At 35.2% G+C, this 21,339-nt stretch overlaps 1 long non-coding RNA gene across 1 annotated transcript in view; it reads right to left on the bottom strand.

The window, feature by feature from the left end:
* LOC116630531 overlaps window positions 1–21,065 on the bottom strand; it is a 35,600-nt gene extending 14,535 nt beyond the window's left edge. The window contains exon 1 of the long non-coding RNA XR_004298979.1: window positions 21,054–21,065. This is a non-coding gene — a long non-coding RNA (uncharacterized LOC116630531). The remainder of the gene's footprint in view (window positions 1–21,053) is intronic.
* Window positions 21,066–21,339: the final 274 nt, after the last annotated feature.

The following is a 21,339-nucleotide window of genomic DNA, read 5'->3' as shown; positions in this document are numbered from 1 at the left end:
GTAAAAATATATTATCAAACCAAGTATTTCATCTTTCTATGTGAGTGAATTCTTTTATAAAATAATTAGGCATGTTCAATGTGATTAAGAGTAGGCCTAAAAGTCACTTTTGACTGTACATTTACAGCAAACATAAGAAGGAGACTGAGCAATAGAAAATCCTCCATCCTATTTTTATAGCTTCACACTGAACTTTTTATGTTTGTCATGGATTTCATTAACATGGCCAAACCTAATTTTCTTCAGTGTAAAATATCAAGAATCTATAAATATACAAGTATACTTACCAAGAAAAAAATAAGTTTGTTAAATGTAATATCAATGCCTTTCCACCTTATTTAGAATTTTTAATGTAACTCAGCTAGACATGAATATAGGCTAAAAAATAAAGAAGTAAAATGATTCAAGAAGCAGGATTTAAAGAGGACTTAAATGAGTTGTAAATATAAATGGTTGCATTTTCCATGTGTGCCTTAATTTTGCTGTGGTAGAAATGCTTCCAAGTCATCATCACATAATAGAGCATTAACAATGAACTGGAGTTTAATAACCAAAGTAAATGAAAGGTCGGGGGTATAGCTCAGTGGTAGAGCATTTGACTGCAAAGTAAATGAAAGGTTGAATCTGATTCAACTTGGACTTGTGCAAAACTTTTGGGCAAGTAAACGATGGAATGTCACTTTAAGTGGAAGCTTACTGATACAAATATGTACAAAGTGGGAATCCACTCTGAAGCAGAAATCTAATTTCACTTCTAGTTTGCTTTTATCCTTAAGGAATGGAAGATGACCTCACGTATCAAAAATAATTGCTGTTTGATGCTGTTTGAATAAGCAGAAGATATGAAGAAAGAACTGTTGAAACCAAGGTAACAGTTTTCCAAAACAGCATCTCAGATTTCAAAGATTTCTGTGAGGTTACATTAATCCACATATGGATTATATCATTCTTGACATTTTACTGAAAGTAGTAAACTACAACATCCATGAAAAATTCAGTCTCTGAAGATATTCTTTCCATGGAATGCTTCTTCATACACCAACATGCATTTATTTGACAAGAAGTTCGGGGGTGGGGGGCAGGACGTGGATAAGGGAGATTATTGTTTTGCCTTCATCTTCCTTTGGACATAAAGTAAGTAATTATCTCTATAGCTTTCTACTTCAAATTAGAGTCTCTTCAAACTTGGGAAAAATACAAATCTGGATTTGTAGTGGTGGGGTTTTATCCTTTTCTTTTTTGTGAAGAGATATTTCTATTTGTCAGTATGTAGTCTCCCAGAGGAGGCTAAAGTGTGAAAGAATCAAAGTATCCTTTTTCTTTCTATCAGACTTTGAAAGTTGCTGATAAAATTGTGTCTGTTGGACTTTAAAACATTTGAAACACATCTCCAAATATTGTAAAACACATGTAAACAAAATGGGTGAATTTTGCACCATCTGAAGGCCTTTACATGTCACAGAATTTAATTCTTTTTTTTTTTTTTTTTTAAGATTTATTTATTTATTTGAGAGAGAGAACGCAAGAACGCGAGCATGGGGGGAGAGGCAGAAGGAGAGATAGTCTTTTTTTTTTTTTTTTAAAGAAAAGGGTAGAATTTAATCTTTATTTATAGGAGAGATGGAGTCCATGCTTAGCTGTTAGTCCCTGACACAGGGCTCCATCTTACGACCCTTAGATCACGACCTGAGCCGAAACCAAGAGTAGGGCACTTAACCTACTGCGCCACCAAGGTGCCCCCGGATTTTAATTCTTAAAAATGCTTTTCTAGGTTAATTTTGTTATCATCCACTCAATTTTGTGGATGAGGAAATGGAAACAGTTGAGCTGGGACTCAAACTCTAAAATTCTGAGTCTAGAGACCACCTCTTAACTACCATGATCTATTTCTTACCTGAGCAGACACCTGCACAAAGACCCCCCCCAATAATATGGAAGTGCTTTTTATTTTTCATTGAACTGCATCAATTTGTGATAAAGTATGTATGTACAACAAAATCATTATTCTGCCAATAAACATCCATTCCAGAAAATGCCATTTTATAAAAAAAGACAAGTTCTCAAAACTGCTTTATAGTGTTAAACAAAATTGATAATCTCAGATTAAAGGAATGAATGAAACTTTGAAATAAAGCACTGAAGAACAAAAACAACATCTAGCAGTATATAAATAAGGAAAGATCTTTTGAATAGAGTAACTGGATGCCACGGAAACAGGTAACTAAATTGGATTATAAAACCTGTCCCTTAGACAATGCATATGTTCTCATCAAATAACTGTCACATATACATTCTCTGTCTTGTGAAAGCCTACCATGTTCCCAGGTGTTTAGCAAAGCATCATATAGTGAATGTAAAAGAATGAGAACTTGGGACAGGGGATATGAAAAGATTATATATTTTCCAGCAGAATCTTTTTTAAAAAGTTTTTCTTTTCTTTAGCTTACAAACTTTGAAAAAAAATTAGGCAATTTTTGTGGGCTACCTAGTATTTTTAGCAATTGATTTTAAGTTGTTTACCCATTTTTCCACAGTCATCTTCTCTTAAAAATAACACACACATTTGTTTAGTCACTCTCCCACCCTCTCCTTTGAAAGTCAGAATTCTAACTTGAAGCCCATGCCTGAAACTGTGGTGAAATGTAGGAATTATCATGAACAATATGTAAAGACATGTTTTTATAGATGATAAGCTAAAGTTTTGGTTTTCCAGGATTTCTGTGTGGTACTTCAAAGTTTGAAATTATTCTTCTACACACTTTTAAAAAGTTAAAACAGTTCCAAATGATGTTGCTGTCTCTCAGGTTAGGGCAAGAAGGCCAGAAGAGAAAAAGAGATTTTCTGCACTTCCAAGGTATGATTCAATCCTAAAATACACTTGTCTATTCCTGCTGGCTGTTTACCTGCATATTATAGAGATAATAATACTTTATGAATAAACCAGGAAAACATTACTATCTAAATGTATGGACTTGTCAGTGCAGAACAAGCTTTCCAAACTTTATTGAAAGGTGTTACATGTCCTAAACATTTTCAGTCATAGTGTGGAGTTAGAAAGGCTTATGCTAAAGCAGAAAACCACAGATGGCTGAGATCTCCTTCCATAAGGACTCTAAGTCTGAAACCTGCCTGAAAGTCAGACTCACCTCAGAACTAAATCTGATTCACTGATCTCACAACAGAGATTTTGATTTTGTTGCTCTGTCCTAATACTTGAGAATTATTATGAAAATATAAAATAAAACAGAAGAGAAAACTAAATAATCATATAACCCTTGGTGATTCTGATAGCCAGCCAAATTTTAGAAAGACTTCTGTGCTGGATATTTGTTTAATTTGGGGCCACGTTGCAACCAAATACTTCTCTTATTTGTAGGGAATCCCAAAATATGAGAGGGTGAACCTTTGTGCCTTTCCCCAGCGCATATTAAAGAAACACATACTCTCCAGAGAAATGCTCTGTCTTTGACCAGCTACCTACCATACATTCTTGGGTATAGAAAAATAAAGCCTGTTTGTACCAATGGTTTAATCATACTTATGATATAATACGGCTCTAGTCCTAATTGGAAAACAAGCTTAGAAGAGTAGGAAATCCCTAGCCCAGGAATAAGGAAAAGTTGAATTCATGCACCTAATACATTCCCTAATCTGATATGTGACCTTGAGTGTGTCATTTAATCCCACCAGCCTTTAATTCCCTTGTCCATAAAATGAAAAGATATGATTTGGTAATCTCCAAAGGTGCTTCTTGGAAAATAAGGACCACATCTCTCAAGCATCACTGAAAATATACTGAAGTATAGGAGAAATGTTTAACTGCTTTCTCCTTCCCAATCTCACCATGGATCAGACTGTAAAGTGATCCCTGAAGCAAACCAGCTAATACACTTTACAAAAGCCAGGAGAGTGAGTCCAGCACATGCACACAACCTGGCTGTGACTTTCCTGTCTGCTGACAGATACAAGATCTTGTCACTAGTACAGTCAATGGGGTGCAAAATCCTGTGGAATTCGCTGAACTGAACAGGACACCACACATAACGATGGGAACCTCAGACACCAGCCATGTCATGTGTTGTCATCACTGATCGTGTTCCTGTTCTCACTCCAGGACCAGCCAGAGAGTCTGTTATTTACATTAAAGGAAAGGCTGTTCAGATTAGATCAGATCTTAAGCAATTATTTTGACTTCATCAAGAAGGTCTCTTTGATTTTCAAGTTAATGATTTGGCTTTTGAAAAGTATATACTCCAGATAACCAGCTTTATCCTGTATTTGGTGCCCTAGAATCCTAATCTATCATGCCGTTCATCATCTGGAATAGGTACTGGAAATGTAATCTTGCACAGTAACTTTATATCGTGTTATGTCAGACAAATGAGCTAATAAACATTGCACCTGCAAGTGATACAGCTTTGAGGCTGAAGAATTTAGACACATGATTGCTCATGCATAGTTTTCAGTGGAATTAATATAAAAATCTGCATAGATGGGGGTACCTGGGTGGCTCAGTCGGTTAAGCATCTGTCTTAGGCTCAGGTCATGATCTCAGGGTCCTAGGATTGAGCCCCACATCGAGCCCCACATCGAGCCCCACATTGGGCTCCCTGCTCCTTCTGCTCCTCCCCCTGCACATGCTCTCTCTCTCTCTCTCACTCACTCTCTCTCAAATAAACAAAATCTTAAAAAAATAAATACAATCTTTAAAAAAATAAAAATAAAAATAATTTGCATAGACAAAGAGAGGATGCATTGTTTTACTTAATTATTTGCTATGGAGAAATGATAGACATTAAAACAGCATGTCATTAGTATGAAAAAGAGGGGACATCTTGAAATAAGAAGCTCTTTTATGTTTGTGATAAGAGTTTAAAGTGACAAAAGTAAAATGAGGCAGAGCCTGAAAAGAGAAGAAGCCAATGACAGTGCAGAAAGATAGAATGGATCTAACACAAACATAGGTGATGTGAAGATCATTCTATGTCCATAGGATTCTACAGTTGACAAGACCTGAGAAATATAACCTGCAAGGAAATGAATCACTGAGAGATTCGGTAACTTTCCTGAATTTCATAATAGGACTAAGATCTCCAGACTCCTGATCCAATGTTCTTTCCACTGTGTCCCATAGCTACAGTTTTGGGTTATTTAAATATTGCCCTGAGTATAGATGTTTCAAATTTGAAAGAGATTATCATCTTTTTTCATCATCTTTCATGGGATGAAAATGAGATGCTGTGGTGGTTTAGGTTAACACTTGCAAACATTATTTAGTAAGAGTCATGAAATAAACACTGACCTTCCTTCTCATACATCATGCATTCCTGCATCCCATCTATACTAAAGGCCTACCCTATGTCAGGCTGTTTCCCCTCTGGTAAGGGGGCCAAGCATATAAATATGGTTTAAAAATATATATATATATGGTAGGAGTGGCAATGAGAGGCTAGTAATAGGGCTGGGACTAAGGTGGAGCCAAATTATAATGAATGTGTTCTTGGTAAGGATTTTAAACTATTGTACAGCAACCAAGAGTCTGTGGATGACTTTAAGCAAAAAAGTGACATGAATGGGTTTATTTTGGAAAATTGCTCTAGTTTATTGAGGTAAATTAGTAAGAAAAGGGGAGAGAGGGTGACCTAATCAGAAAGTTATCATAGCTTGAGGAGATGGTGAACCTGAAATAAAACAGTCATAGAAGTGTCTGATTTACTAATTATTTCTGAAACAGAAATACTAGTCTCAAGTAGTAATTAGAAAGTGCTTATAAATTGCTGGTGCATATAATAAAGGATTACTCAGCTTTCCACATTAGAGTATGGGGGCCTAGTCATGTGGGAGTAAGTATGGGTTTATGAGTACAGAGAAGTTTTGCTCAAGACATCTCCAGTTTGAAATTCTATGAGAAAGATAAAGATGTCTTGATCAGTTGACTCTAACTTTCTGAAGTTTAAAATGGAGGATGGAGTAGAAATGGGGGATTGAGTAGCCCTCAGAATATAGGTGATGCCATGGTGGGGCAGGGAAGGGGAGAGCACTAAAAGCAAGATAAGGATAAAATCATATAACTTCATAGAAAAAGGACTTGTAGCATTTCCTAACACTAAGTAACAAATCAGTAACAGGATATCATAAGAAGGGTGTGATGAGATTTGTTCCTAAACTGACCTAATTTTGGCTGGAATTCTCCTTCTGGCTCTATTCTAATTCAGACACTTACCAAAATTAGCTGACATCTTTAGCATCAAAGTGCAACACACTTGGCACGGATTTTTCTTTATCCCATTCCCCCCATTTCATAAGAAAATTTTATAGTTTGGGTGGGTCTTATAGTTCATAGTTGTCTTTGTTAGTATATGAAGAAAATTATTGGAAAAGTCACCTGTTATTGCCACAGGAAAGTGATGATGATTGGTTGAAGCCCCACCTAAGGTTAAAATGAGTGAGAATTAAGTGTGTGTTGGCCATGATGATTGACTAATGAATAAGAAACACTAGCAGCTATAGGTTCCTAGGTGTGAGAAAGAATGGAAGAGCTATGGCATTAATATTTATCGCCACATCATTATAGGACTGTGGGGTCAAAAATATTACTTCTAGATTGTAGCAGTCTCTCTTCACTGCTTTAAAGAGAAATAGTGGCATAAAAAAGGAAAAGAAAATAAGAGATGATAATTCTTAATACAAAATATTTTATTGGAGAAATCCTATCCATAGTTCCTAATAATGGGGTCTAGAAAAGTGCAGTGGAATCTTTGTCAGTAGAAAAGGACTTTGGGAACACTTTGAGAGTGACATAAGTGTTGGGAGTTACTACCACCCAGTCCTTGAATCTCTGCCAAAGATATCATAGCTTAACATGAAGAAGAGCTGGACAGTTTCTTTGATTCTGGAAAGGCACAAAGCATCTCTAACAATGAAGAGGAATATTTCTTAATGATAAAAAAGATCAATCTGTGACAAAACTCTGTCTTAATTATATATACCTAATATCATAGCTTCAAAAATTTGAAGCAAAAAATATGACAGAACTAAAGGATAAATTGATAAATCCACATTCTAAGGAAATAACATATCTCTCAATAACTGGTAAGACAAGAAGACCAAAAAAAGCTAGTGAGGATACAGAAATTAGGATAAGTTTGTTAATTGTGTGGTTTATAGAATTCAATTTTTTTCAAGTATTCCTGTCACAATTTTTTGAGCTAAGTGCGGGACTATTATCAAGTTTAATAAATTTCAAAAGATTGAAATACTTCAGACTATGTTCTCTAAACATAGTGGAATTAAGCTAGCAACCAATAGGAAAAATCTAACTAGAAAACACCTAAATGTTTGGAAATGAAGTGATACACTTGTAAATAACACAGTGGTCCAAGAAGAAGTCACAACAAATTAAATGATAATGAAAACATGACAAATTGCGGGATGCATATAAAGCTGTGCTTTGAGGGTACTTTATAGCCGCAGCACACATATTTAAAAAGAAGACGTTTGAAAAATCAATGATATAAATGTGAATATTAAAAAGTTTAAAAAATAAAATTAAATCTAAAGAGAGGGGAAGGAAGGAAATAATAAAAGAGCAAAAATAAAAGAAACAGAAAACAAATGTACAATAGACTCAACCAAAGATGGTTCTTTGAAAGAACTGAAAAAATTGATGCACCACTTATAAGACTGATCAAGAAAAATATAAGGAAGGCATGCATTACCTATAGAAGAAATAAAATATAGATATAATTATAAATCCTACAGGCTTAAAAAAAAGTTTATAAAATGATATTATAAACAATTTCATGCCAAACATTTGAAAATTAGGTAAGTTGGACAAGTATCTACAAGCAAAAACTTATAAACAAGGAAACAATAATTAGAAAATCTGTATAGTGGTATATTTCCTAAATAAATTAAACTAGAAACTGTCCTAAACTAAATGTGTAGACCCAGATGTTTTCATGGATGAATTCTTCCAACCAGAAAGGAAGAAATAATGCCAAATTTAAACACTTTTATATACTAGAAAAAACAAGATCTCTCTATTTTGTGGCTAGCATCTCTGTTATACCAAACCCTGAAAATGAAATTATAAACAAGGAAAATGATAGGGCAGTATCTGTCCTGAAAATATGAGATGTCTCAGAGCTGGAGAAAAGAAATCATCACCTACTTAAAACTGTTACTGAGGACCAACCTGTTTAAAAGGTCTTATGCTTTCTGTTCAGCTAGATTTATACATGAATGAAATATGCAGGTGAATAAGAAGTTTTAAAGACTGGCAGGTCAAAAGAAGTAAGTGAGATGTGGATATAAGATAGTGATAAGCACGGGGCGCCTGGGTGGCTCAGTTGGTTAAGCGACTGCCTTCGGCTCAGGTCATGATCCTGGAGTCCCGGGATCGAGTCCCGCATTGGGCTCCCTGCTCGGCAGGGAGTCTGCTTCTCCCTCTGACCCTCCTCCCTCTCATGCTCTCTGTCTCTCATTCTCTCTCTCAAATAAATAAATAAAATCTTTAAAAAAAAAAAAAAAAAAGATAGTGATAAGCACAGAGAAGTAAAAAAAAAAAAGTAATTAAAAAAGCTGTTTTGTCTTTAAGTATGGGAAAATGAGAGAAAAGTTTTTAAAAAGAGAGAGATACAAAAGTGATAGGAAAAATGTTGTCTCGGAAGATAGAAACAGAACCAAGAAACCCAAATTACTTGTGTCTGTGGTCATGAGCACATGAGCAGACTTCATCAATTTTCTCATGTTCAGTTGAGGTCTCTGGGGTGGCTTGTACCTTGGCGGTCAGGGAACTCTGCTCAGTGTTAACAAATGCACATTGTAACTCATTTCTTAAAGCATAACAGAGACATTTCTCCCAATTTGGTGGGGGGTAAGCGAGAAGTTGGGGCCTGATGGAGATTGATGGCAGCCTTGGAAGAAAATGTAGATGACGGATTACAGGCTTCACTTTCTTCACACTATGCCCTCGTGATCATTACCAGGATTGTGTTACTCCTTCTCACTATTTTTATAATCAAGGAGGAGTAACTCTTTGTTTACAAACAAGGCTACCTTTTCAGGGAAACACGCTTTATTCCTCTCTATCAGTTTCTCTTTTATACATGGGCCTTATCTGGGGCTCCCAGATCCGAAATATTCTAAGGCTACTGGTATAGTTACGGATTCATTTTTTGGTAGTGTTATTAAATGAAGCTCTATTCTACTTCACTGCATTTGTACCATTTCTGTGTTTTGGGGTTAAGAAATGCTTGTCAGCAGCAGTTCTGGATTTCACATTCAGAAGAGATGATTGCAATTAACTGCTTTTTCTACTGTACTATGCAACCCACGCATTGGACTTTTGCTATGTCTTCTGTAGACAACACAAACAACCCTTCATGTGTACACAGGTGTTGCTATTAAATATTTTCAAGCAGATATGGGGTCCAAGAGTACTGTTCAGTATCTAGACTACATCACCCAAGCTTAGTGGTCTCTAGGGCCACATCAACACAAAATCTCTAGAAAGCCAGGGTATAATTTGGATTTAGGAGACAGAATATTATTTCTAGGAAGTGATGTGGTCTCTGTCAAGTTCAAACCTATCACCCTGGGCTTATGAAAAATACTTTCTCATGAATTGAAATAAACAAGCTTGAGAAGCTGACAACACTTAGTAAACATGAACAAATCGAGATTTTGCTTGACAGAACAAAATATTCAAATGATTCCTGATTTTTTTATAAACCATCTTAAATAAATATATAAGGAGAAAAAAACAAGTTTTGTAAAAAGGAAAAGCTAAATATAGAGAGACTGACAAAATGTAGTAGTTTAAAAGAAATAGTCCTGCAATTAATTTAAGGAAACTTAAGCTAAAGTATAAGAACCCAGGCACAATACACCCTGCATTTAATAGTGATTTTATTGTCATGGCAAATAAAATTTAGTGTTCAGTTAGGATTTCTGAAAAAATATGATAAAACTACTTTACATTTTATTTTATTTAAAAACTTATGGTTATTTTGACTAAAATATGTTCTTAATGAGGAAAACTTCTTACTCACTGGGGAAAAATGGGCAGAATTATTTTGTTATAAGTAACATTTTCTCTATCTAATGCTTCACAAAAAATATGCAAATGAGACAAAAACTAAGAACCACTAGCAACAGTTTCTTTGCTGCCCTGTTCTCTTGATAACCGCCAGGCACCTCCCCCATCCCTCCCATCCTCTACAGAAGATCTGTCAAACCCCAGTCAACCTGAATAAATGAAGAAAAGTAAAGACTTAATGAAAAAAACATGGAATTATTTATTCCAAAATTGACTCTAATCTATTACATTTAAAATAATGGTGGATTAAAGTTTTTTTACAAAGATTTTAAATATAAAATTGTATTTTATTCTCCAATTTGGTAAAAAAAAAAAAGTCCAAAATAAATTGTAAGAAATAATTAAAATGAAAAAATATAAGTGTGAAACAAAACAAAATGACTGGATATGTAAATTATAATAGGAGTTAGAAGCCATGGAGTGGATACACAGAGAAGCAGGTCAAAGCCATAGACAGTTACAGCTTTGTGACTGTAGCATCTTATAACCCCTTGTACTAGCAAATTTAATTTTGGGGATAAGTGAATATACTAGATAAAACTAAATAATATACTTAAATTGATAAAGATGAAGATTATAATTTTATGTTCATAATAACTTTGATATCTGATCAACTGGACAGTGATTCTGTTTATACAGCATGTTCTCAATTTACTTAGATATATGACTATTTTAAAAAATATATTTAAAAATTGCTAGCTTCCTAACCATGCACGAGTCCATTCTTTCCCTGAACACTATGAAAACTGACTAGAAACTTTAGCATTTTATTTCAACATATTTCATAATCACATCTTTTATTTTACATTCATACTATTTTCCAAATGATGTCAGACATTTTGAGGAAAAAAGTACATAAGATGGGCATGGTTTTCCAAAGTAATATTCAAAGCCCTTAAAAATATTTGAGAACATTTAGAAATTCTTGGAATGTCAGTGACAACAAAAATATATTTTCCCCTACAATGTGATTAGAACAGACACACTTCAGCTTCTGAGGACGACTTAACAAATTAAAAATCTTAAAAAAAATAAGAATTCAGAATTAAGTCTTCAGTGGTTTCCTTCTTTAATGATATACGTATAATTTTTCCCTAGATCTATTTAGAATGAAGCTCTGTTTCTAAAAAGGAAAGGAAATGGCACATTTTATTGCTGACCCATAAGCAAAGGGAGCAAGGTATAAAGCCACTAAGTTTATTGAAATGTGGAACCTATTTTCCCCAAACTTTTCAAAAGCTATTCAACCTGAGTTTCAGCTTAATAGAAGGCAGTTTTTTAATATCATACTCCTAGTGAATCTGGTTAGCCTTCGTTATTAAAGATGTTCTTTGGAAGTGTAGTTTCCCAGGGAAATTACTAAAAAAATAGTTTTGACTCTTTGATCATTACAATGTGTAGAGAGCCAGATACCGTACTGCAAAAGAAGAATTTTGCTTTGTTTTGTTTTGCTTTTCCAGGGAAACATACTAAGGGACAGCTGACCTGTGTCATACTCTCTACCTTCATGGTAATATTTGAAAATGACTTTAAGCAATCAGACTCAATAAATTTTAAAGAAGCCCATTCTTGACATTATCATGGATCATATAACATAGACCTTATTTTATCACCTATTTGGCAAAGCATGGGAAAATATTGGGCTTTGATCTAACCCTAGAAAATCATTAAGGTTCACATCACATATTTCATTTATTTTTTTAAAAAAATATTTATTTTATTTTTTTTACCTAATTTTATTTTATTTTTATTATTATTATTATTTTATTATCATGGAACACATATTTCATTTAAATCACAAAACACCTAATAGTGTTAAACAGTTGGTAGGTACTTAATAAATATTTAAAGATCATTGAACTTTGATTCTCACAAACTATTCCCAGGACAGTTTAGAACCACCAGCAAGAAGACTGTGTCTTTGACCTCTTCATGTCCAACAATAGGTACATAGAAACACATTCTATTGTGACCCTTATATATATGTAAATAATAAAAGAAATATGATTTGCACTAATAACTTGTTATTTAAAAAAACAATAGAAAAAATGACAATATTTGATAAACGATTATATGTTGAGTTGTTAAAGACAAAGATTTCTATTCAAATAGAATAGTTTGGGAAATGTTACAATGTAACATAATTTATCCTTACTTTCATTTGTAATAACTAATAAAATATAAAGATTCCAACAAATTACATACTCTGTAATCAAACTATGACCACTGCTCTAAAAAAAAAGTGAAGTCTATAGTTTTTTAATGATTGTTTTTAAATTTAGGAAAGGCTCTTGAATATGTTCAATATAAATAACTGAAAAATATTACTTTTATAATGACCATAACAATAAAATAACTAATAATCTGTTATAAGACTTGTAAAAATCATGGGGAACATTTTACTGGTGGAAGAAAACCCTAAACAATGATAAAAATTGTTATAACTTTAAGAATTTTCTTTAATGCTGTAGAAAAAGAAGACTCTAAAATTAAAACTGTTATTAGAAGCAGTTGAAAGCAAGCAGGAACTGAAGCTGTGCCTTGCAGTCTTGGCTATTGTTGTATTATTGCAAAGTCCCATAGGCAATCCTCACATGTACAGTACATCCTGGATCTTTTGATTCTTTTGTCCACCCTCCAACCTGCACGGCCAGGAACCTTCAGCCAGGAAAGATTTATGGAGCTCCTACTAACAGGGTCAACTCTGTTTTATCACCAGAGGCCTTCTTCATAAAAATAATAACATCCATCTATAGCTCTGTTGGGCCAAGTCTCCTGGCACTAACATTTTGTGTTTATCTTAACAACCAGTGCACATTCAAAGCCCCCATTTGCAAGGAGCGCCGTCATCAATTCTACTGGGCACAGTAGCCCAGACTCCTGTGGTCTTTCAACCTGATGTCATCTAAGGTAACGAATTGGTCACATTGTTCACTTCAAAAGGTTGGTAGGGTTTGCATTTCAAGATTAAGATGATGAGTTTTAAGAAGAATGTGCAACAAAAAAAACATATTTCAACAGAATCATAAGTAAATGACCCCAAAGCACAATAGAGACAAATTAAAACACTACAAAACTCTGAATTGAAAGAGCTCTAATTTGACAATACTTATTAATAAGTTATTAAAATGTAATATTTGTTCGGCTTTTAGGAGTCTTCCCTAAGCTATTTAAAAATATTAGATTTATATAAAAATAGACTTCTGAGTTGTAAACTTACATAATTTTTCATGGGAAAAACTCACTCTACTTTTACCAATTTGGCATTTAGGATACTTCATGAATGAACTAAACTATTGTGCCTGAAATGTTGATAATTTGTTTAAATCATTCATTTTCTTTTCTGGTAGTATAAATTTGTAAGATTTTACAAAATGTTTTTGGATTTCCTCTTGGAAAGGAATGTGCATAAAATCCAAAGAAATGCTCAATATTTTATTGTAATTGCATAAAGTAGTTTCCTCAGAAAGATCATTCTTAACAATCTTAGTCCCCTGTGCTGTGATGAGAGAGTCTTTTCATGGGTATTTGGCCAAAGATTTTTTTTCTAGAGTTAATACTCCCACTCTTCTTCCTTAGGTGTCTTGGGATTTTTAACATCCGCAATACAGACAGGAACTTGGTTTTATGCCTCAAGAAAAGAATAGATCTTTTTTCATATAATAATCTGCAGTGCAATTACCAGTGAAAAAGTAATATTGTGCACCATAAACTGAACAATCTGCAAGGAACATTTTAGTAATAGACAATTCTAAAGGCATAGACCATAAGGAATTTAAATCAAGGGAAGAGGGAAATCAATACAAGAAAATAAAAAAAAAAATCTCACTATTTCATATACAAAAGAAGTTGGGGGGGATAGAGAATATCTATTGTCTGCCATAAACTTTGAGCTCATCAGAAACCTATGCTTTTAAACATAGGTTTAAATATTGAATATTACAAAATATTGAAAATTACAATATTCAATATTGAATATTACAAAATGCTTGAGGGCATTAAGTAATCAGCTATATTGGTGAAACTAGTCATCAATATAGCTTACTAGTCATCAGCTCAAGAATCAATATTTTGATAAGAATGTCACCTACTATTAGGATTTATGTTAGGTGGAAGTATAGAAAAGAGTCCTGATGGTTTAGCATCTGGAAGTCTGAGGATTCTAATCTGTTCAATCTTATAATTAGGTTGTATTACATGTATTTACTGTTTTATTAATTTCTCAGTCCATTAATCAACAAAGATGTATCAAACAGCTATTGTACGTCCAGTCCCTGGAAGATACAGAGATGGTGGAGAAAAAGTCCCTACCAACCAGCACGTTGTGGTCTAGTTGGGGAACAAACATGTGAGGAAGCAATAATTATTCAATGTCATGTGTGCAAATATAAAAACAGAACAAAACAAAACAAAAACTCTACTGGGAGGTAAGAGAGAAGCATTGCCGAGGAACAGTATTGGCCCCACAATGATCTTAACATGACTTGTTGAATTAATCTCATACTAGTATTTATTCTATTTGCTCTCCATTTGCTCCAAGACTGAAAATAAGTAAATTCACTCATATTTGTACCATTAAACACTTAAATATAGTACCTACTATGTGCCATACCACAAAGTAAGCACTATATAAAATTCCCCCCAAAATTTAACAATATTAACTCTTTCAAATCACTTCATCATACTAGTAACAAAAAATAAAGTACCATGTCCTAAGGCTCCAGCACAGCCAAGGATGAAATCCCAAAGACAAAACAGATTATCATATGGCACATTTTAAAGACACGGCATTAATCAGTTCCTAGAAAATTCACACTTCTGTATTTGTGAGGACCACAGAGCATACCAAAGGAAACCTACAAGATGGAGACAAAAGACTTTTCTCAGGACAATTATTTTTTTTTTAAAGATTTTATTTATTTATTTGACAGAGAGAGATAGCGAGAGCAGGAACACAAGCAGGGGGAGTGGGAGAGGGAGAAGCAGGCTCCCCACTGAGCCAGGAGCCAGACGCGGGGCTCGATCCCAGGACCCTGGGATCATGACCTGAGCCGAAGGCAGACTTAACGACTGAGCCACCCAGGTGCCCAGGACAATTATTTTTTATATACTTGTAGTAAATAGATACTATACAGATCTTACAGCAGAACTAACTAGCCATTTCTGAATCCTAAATTTTAATTTTAATTTATTGTTTTAAATTTTGAGGAAACTGAAACTCTGTGAACTGAAATGACTTGCTTCCAACTGTCATAGAAGTCCAGTCCTTTTTTACACTCTACTCCGTGCCAGGTCCTTCTGCTGGGCTACTAAAGCAGATAAATGCAACTTACTGCAAGCCACATAGCAGGTCCTTTTGAGGCCCATACTACCACTACCACCACTACTACTATTACTAAATTCACTCACTAGGTGGAAATGACCTGATTTTCCACAGGGCTATACAAGCTCTGTGGAAGCCAGAAACGAAATCTTCTAGAACTGTAGTTCCCAAATTGTGTCCTTAGGTACCCTGGTGCCCTTCACAGCTATGCTTGATGTCCATCTAAAACTACACAAATTACTAGCTCAAAGTGTTCACAAGTCCAAATTACAAAGCACTGCATTTATTTCTATGACATCCTGTCTTCGTGAAGTGGGGGTTTCATAAAACACCATGGTTAATGCAATGCAGGAGAGGAAATGAGAACATTGGTGTACAATCTGATTTCCAGATTTGAGTAACTGTGCAGTGCCCAAAAGACACAATATCCCATTAGGAAGTAATTGTGGTTGTTTAAGAATGAAATAAATGTTTTCAATTTATATGTCTTATTTTTTCAAACAGCTACTAAGTTGTTAGGACATAAATAGTTTTAAGTGGACTTGACCTAACTGTCTAATACACAGAACTGATGGATTATTTCTCCTGGCCTAGGATGCTATGAAAAAGTATTGAGACACTAAGAGCATCATAAACCAAGAAAGTTTGGGAATTTTTACTTTAGAATAAATTATCTAAATGTCTCAGTAAATGGCTTCTTCAGGTTCCTTAAAGAGGATACCTTTGCAAAATGAAGAACAGAAGAGCTCTTGCTTTTATTACATTATTTTCTATTCTTTCATAAAGTACTAGATGTTGGGCTTGTGAAAAGCTAGATTATCTTTTTCTTTTAACAAAAATAGAGTATGTTTATAAAACTTCAATTCAAATGTACTTGCAGTGACTACTCCTTCCTTTTTAATCCTGCATGCCCCCTGAATGGGTTTGAACACAAATACTTCTGATCTTCTTTATGTTCTTTCACATTCAAAGTTTTTATATAATTAAGCACTCTTTATCACCTCCTCCTTCTGTTGTTACTATTGTCATTATTTTACTAGACCATAAGCTCAGTAAAGGCAAGGACCTTCTTTACCTAGCTCATCATTATTTCCCAAATACCTATAAAGTGTTGGACTTAGTAGGTATGCAATAAACACATGAATTCATAGATGAAGGAGGAGGGAAGGAAGGAAGGAAGGAAGGAAGGAAGGAAGGAAGGAAGGAAGGAAGGAAGGAAGGAAGGAAGGAAGGAAGGAAGGAAAGGAGGGAGGGAGGTACAAAGAAGAGATTACTTGTACAACTCTGTCTTTATCCTCGTCCTTTTACAACTTTTCCTTCTGCTCCTGCTTTTGTTTTTTTGTTTTGTTTTGCCAGCAACTTTGCCTTCTACATCTTAAATTAAGTTTGCCATTTCTGACCTCATCACTTTCTTCTCTTACTTTGAGATATGTAGGTGTTTTAGAATTGTTTGCTATGATAACCAATGCTGCAATAAATAATTTTCCAATTATTTCTCTAAGATAGATTCTTAAGAGTGAAATTTTTGCTTCAAATTTCATGTAGAAACATCTGAAGGATCTAGATTAAGATATTGCCAAATTGTTCTAATACAGGCTTATATCAGAGCTTTATTTACTTCTGTTTTTATATAACTTCAAGCTTACTTAAAAGTTGCAGACAAGGTACAAGGAACTCCCATATAATTGTTACCCAAATTCACCAATTTTTTTTGTGCATTTTGCCCCATTTGTTTTATTATTCCCTTTCTCTCTTCTAGATACACATGCACACACACACACATATTAAGGAATATTTTTTGACTATTTGTTAGTAACTTGGAGGCCTCAGGTTCCTTTACTCCTAAATCCTTTCCTGTGTATTTCCTAAGGACCAGGATATTTACTTACATAATCCCAGTACAATGATCAAGATCAGGGCATGGTTTTTCAGATATTTATTTGTAATGTATATTTCTTATTTCCTCTTCAATACTAAATAAAGGCTCTTAAGTCCAATGATTAAGTCCCACAGCACTTTATACATTCAGAATCTGGCTCAGAATATTACACATAATGGCGACTAAGTAAATATTTCCTGATAACTTAAGACGAGGACAGGGTTTTCAGGAGGTGCTCCTCAACTAAGTTTTGATTTGAAAATAGAGGCTTATCAAAATTAAAACATAAGTTCAGGATATTTGAACACAGCTATTCATTGACTGAAGCACATACTAAAACTGAGTTTAGTACTAGATCTAGTGCGTTATGGTTGATCATATTCATGCTGCACAATTAAAGTAATTACTTCATTTTAAAATTAATGCACTCTAAATATGTTTAATGACTGAAATTAAAATGTGCAATTATAGTATAAATACATGAAATGATGTTGTAGAGTGTTTATACTAATTATCTTGTGTCAGCTGAAACAGCTGTAGTGAACGTTTACACAAGTGCCCAGTAAAGCTGTTCACAGCCCATCTAGCAAAGGAGCTCCTGGCCCAAGTGCCATGTGGACTCACTGCACTTGAGGGTCTGAGCAGAGAAAAGGTTGCCTTTTTCATCATTAGTCTTGATAATTATGATAAGCAGCCAGTTTATAGAAAATGCCTCATGCATGAATACCCTCTTAAGTATTATGGGAAAGCCTTAACTCAAGAGCTCCATTTTATAGGGACACAGAATTACAGCCACAACTTACCAGACCAAACACAGTGTCCTGAAGAAACTGTCATACTGATACAGTCATTCTTGCAAGTCTATTAACCAGTATTCACAAGGTGGATGAACAGGCAGCTGTCACTAATTATAAATACCTTCTAATTGATGTTGCCTTGGATTTGATGACCCTAGAACCTTAGAAATTTTACCATGCCAGTATAACCTAAAGTATGACTTTTTCATTTTCCTTGCTTTAGGGTAAAAACAAAACAAAACAAAAAAAACAGAACAAAAGACTTTGCAAATACAACTTTCAGAAGCAAAAGTAAAATCTCCCACCATTGAGGCCTCTGCCAGCATACACTTGCCTCACAGCATTCTGCCTTGTGCTTTAGATTTTTAAGATTCTATCACCTTAAATTCAAGGCTCAGAAGGCTCTCGTTGCCCCCTTGGAGCTGTAAAATGCCCCTCTTCTTCTCAAACTAACTTAGGTTTGGCAGTACCAATAGGATTTGGCATCCTTCCAAGTACTACCCTTTCTCCTTCATGTTCATGCTCTAAAGTATTTTAGAAATAATGTGGCCCATATGTTTCTGATTCCTTTAGCCTTATGTCATCAAAATATTGTTTGCTTAGAATTACTTGACACCCAAGTTGTCTTACCAAACACGATCTTACAGCATTTTTCTTTACAATGGAGGGGGGATTTTATAGGCCTTACACAGTATCTAAGGGGGAAAAGTAGTTTTGATTTTAAATTCCTATAGCTCATAGCTTCCTAATACCTCTATATTTATTTTTTCTTATTTTTTAAAAAGACTTTATTTATTTATTTGACAGAGAGAGACACAGCAAGAGAGGGAACACAAGCAGGGGGAGTGGGAGAGGGAGAAGCAGGCTTCCCGCCGAGCAGGGAGCCTGATGTGGGGCTCGATCCCAGGACCCTGGGATCATGACCTGAGCCGAAGGCAGATGCTTAATGACTGAGCCACCCAGGCACCCCAAATAATACCTCTATTTTTAAAACACACCTACTTAGTCCGCTTGGGATGCTGTAAGAAAATGCCATAGACTGGGCATCTTAGACAAGACATTTATTTCTCACAGTTCTAGAGGCTGGGAAGTCCAAGATCAAGGTGCTGGCAGATTCAGATATTGGTAAAGGCCCTCTTCCCGGCTTGTAGACAGCTGCCTTCTTGCTATGTGCTCACATGGTCTTTGCTGGGTGCATGTACAAAGGAGAGGGAGGGAGGTCTCTCTCTTCTTCTTATAGGCTTTAATCCCATGATAAGTTTCTACCCTCGTGACCTAATATAAACCTAATTACCTCTCAAAGGCTCCACCTCCAAAAACCATCACATTAGGGATTAGAGTTTCAACATATGAATTGGGGGGGCAGGGGGGAAGCAACCACATTCAGTCCATAATATCTACGATACACTAAAAACACATTAAAGAAGAATACTATTAGATATTGTCTTGCATAGCCTGAGCAGCACTACAAATATCATCACACCTATCCTGAAGATGACTGGAAAGACTTCAGCTCCCATGTGATCATACTGCTATCTCAAGAGGGTAATAACATGGGCAGTGAGAAAAGCATTTGACAAAGCATAACTGAGATATGCCTGATCAGTATCGCCCCTGTTCTACCACTGGATAAATGATTGACTTTGCACATCAGCCTTGTAGGGCATATTGTGAGTCAAAGTCAACAAAATGGCAAATTACCACGTCTCAGATAGAGATTCTGTTTATAGCGAAGGAAAGGGATGCTTACTGTCTATTATATAAGACATGGGTGTCCTAAGATCAAGGTTTCTGTCCTGTAATGGAACCCACTGTTAGTTCTGATGTCACCTTACTCAATCTTCCTGTTGTCTTATAAGAATAGAGTCTTAAGAAACCAGTGAAAATGCTGATATTCTGCCTAATGCAACTGCTGTGAGGATAAACAAATGGACAGATATGTGATCAAATTATAACAAAAAGTCAACTGTAGGATCGAGATGGTAAGTGGATGTTTATGTGGATGTTCACTGGGCAATTCTTTCCATTTTTCTAGTTGATTGAAAATATGTGTAATAAAATACTGGTTAAATATTTTTTTAAAGATTTTATTCATTTGAGACACAGATACAGAAAGAGAGAGAGCATGAGCAGGGGTAGAAGCAGGCAGAGGGAGAAGCAGGCTCCCCGCTGAGCAGGGAGCCCGATACGGGGCTCGATCCCAGGACCCTGGGATCATGACCTGAGCCGAAGGCAGACGCTTAACTGACTCAGTCACCCAGGCGCCCCTAAATATTTTTTAATTCAATGAAATTAGCAAGACACATTTCAGTTACCTCAGCCCTTGAGTAATACCCATTATTCATAGTCACTCACATTTTTATTAACGATCACATTCCCAGTTACCCCAAACTTCATTGGTATCTAAGTTGTGTCCCTCACAATGTCCCTAGCCATGAGCCTATTTCTCTACTCTCAAAACTTCTCTGTTATATTCCGTTCTTGCCCAGCTCTCTGCTAGCTGTAACATCTGGAATGAATCTGATGGAAAGTATCTAAGGCATGCTCAAGAGGAAAGAACAATGAACTCGATGTCAGAGAACCACCACCCTTACCTTAGTAGTCCTACATCCTTGGCGAATAGTCCCTGTTTATTGAGCACCAAGTTGTTTATTAAAATCATTTTAACATATTTACTCCTCACAGCAACCCTATTATTCCTATTTTACAGATGAGAAAAGGTGAGTCAGAAAAATTAAGTATCTTGCTCAGGGTTGTATGATGTAGGCAAGATTTGAAACCCGATCTGTCACACTCCAAAGCCTCAAACTGTAACCACTTGCTTGTATTGTCTTCCAATCCCCTTTACCTCTTTGAGTCTTTGTTTCTACAATACAACTATCGTATTTCACATGGATTTGTTTTTAGCATCAAATAAAAAACATAGTTGAGTAAGTATATTTTAAATAGTACAGAACTCTGGTGCCTGGGTGGCTCAGTTGGTTGAGTGTCTGACTCTTGATTTTGGCTCAGGATATGATCTCAAGGTCATGATCTCAGAGTTGTGAGATCAAGTCCTGTCCAGCGTGTAGCTTCCTTAAGATTCTCCCTCTTCCTTTCCCTCTGTCCATCCCCACCATCTCACTCTAAAGATAACTAACTAACTAACTAGTAAAGAACTCTATAAATGCAGGTACAAAGATCATCAAGGGGTAAAGAATCTCTGAACTGCTTTTGACAAGTAAATAAGGCATCATAT

This window comes from Phoca vitulina, unplaced genomic scaffold (genome assembly GCF_004348235.1).
Source record: "Phoca vitulina isolate PV1807 unplaced genomic scaffold, GSC_HSeal_1.0 scaffold4, whole genome shotgun sequence".
Taxonomy (NCBI): Eukaryota; Metazoa; Chordata; class Mammalia; order Carnivora; family Phocidae; genus Phoca; species Phoca vitulina.
The sequence above is the reverse complement of the archived record's forward strand: the minus strand, read 5'-3'. Positions and strand labels throughout refer to the sequence as shown.